This window comes from Hipposideros armiger, unplaced genomic scaffold (assembly GCF_001890085.2).
Source record: "Hipposideros armiger isolate ML-2016 unplaced genomic scaffold, ASM189008v1 scaffold_594, whole genome shotgun sequence".
Classification (NCBI taxonomy): Eukaryota; Metazoa; Chordata; class Mammalia; order Chiroptera; family Hipposideridae; genus Hipposideros; species Hipposideros armiger.
Window position 1 is genome coordinate 899,798 of NW_017731944.1, and position 1,837 is coordinate 901,634.

Below are 1,837 nucleotides of genomic sequence, written 5' to 3' on the forward strand. Positions count from 1 at the left end.
CATGCATATAGTGGTCCTAGAGCAACGATACCAAACCCAAGGGCATGGTGAAATCACAGGCCTCAGAGAAGGCAAGCAGTGTATGTGTGTTGAGTGTGTTGAGCACCCTGTACATTAAGGCAAACTGAGCATGGATTGAGAAACCCATGCCTGACCATTCCGGAAACTACTGGCACTGTTTCAGAAGTCCTAGTTCCAAATTCAAATTTATTATTGAAGATTCCAAAAATAAATCAGGGTCAAATAAAAATGAAAAAAATATATAATTTCAACTTTAAATGGGTAATGAATGAAAGGAGAAAGTTATTGTCCAAAACCACAATAACATCACCCTTTTTATTACTCTGACCCCCAAAACCCTGGGCCTGCTCCTGGCCACTCATTGCTTGTGTGGGAAGGAACTGTCCAGCACCACTGCTTCCTGAATGAAAGCCATTAAAGCCAATGGAGGAAACCCTGGCTCAGCCTCCAGCATGTGGTCTAGGATTGAACTCCTTCCTTAGTCAGAAACCAAGGCCCTTACTCATCTAAACTCCATAGTGAGCCACAGCCCCACAGGCATGAATGTGTGCTAATGCCAGTCAACATATGATGCATAATGGGGCCAGTCTACTCAACTTGGTGGCCAACTAGAACTTCCATAGTCTCTAAAACATAGGGGAATGTAAAAGTTTATTTTTTCAGGAAAACAGAAATTATACTCTCAAAATATCATCTTGCCTACTCACTAGGTTCAAAGAACCTAAACCACACAAAAAAGTTCAAATATGCAACTTTGGTGTGATTACTACTAAGGAGGTACGATCTGCTCTGGAAAATAAAAATGTTAAGTGATGATTGCCCGGGATCCTTAGACATGAACAATTGTGTGGGCATCATAAATCTCACTGCCTCTCTCTCTGTAAGTAGCTATTTGTTGAGGGTTTTTTTGTATCAAAATATTTTTTTTTCTTTTTCTGAAATTTAATGACTGAAAAATACTTTGAGAGAATATTGATGTCATAGACTCATGCTCACAAAAGGTAGGTGAGGATGGGATGAATGCTTATGAAATGGTGATCATGCTTCAAATGTTTTAGAATTAACATATTTTAAGATCAGGTTCATAGCTTTTAATGAAGCCTGTATTTATCCCATTTTCAGGTTGATGTTTTTTAAATAAAGAATGTTAAGAAAATAGGATGCCAGTGGAGACAGCCACTCAGATAACAAGATATTGAACTAGGTGTTATAGAAGATTTAAAAAATATTACGAGATGCAGGTAAGGCATTCTCCATGTGGCCCAATCCATGAAACATTTGGACTGCTGCATTTATCATTGTATTTTTACTTTTGTTAAGCAGTTCTGCAACCTACATTTTCTAAATAATAAATTACAAAGACCAATCCAAAGTTTGCATTTTCTGGCAAAACATATCTCTGCTCCTTTTTATCTGCAGGCAAATTTTGTCCTACAATTCATACATGATTCATATTTATTCATATAAAGGACAACGTATTTTATATTTTGACTCCTGTCTTCTGTAGAGGATGTTATTTAGAATTGTTCTGTTGGATTCCAAGTATGCAAGATAGGATGATCAAATGGTAACCATGGTGACAGAAAGCAGAGTTCAGATCTTAGCAGGGTCATGTCATCCTTTCCCACAGTGCAGAACTCGCATTCTAAGACTAATCCAATGTCTAAAAATATATCTCGGGACAGTTCATGTTGCCATTTATGGGCAAGTATGACTGAGTCAGTTAACTAATTTTCCTGTTGCAGAAAAAGAATTCCCAGTTGGTAAACTAAGAGATACCAGTTTTAGGGAAATGAAGTGACAAAGGAAAAGGGAG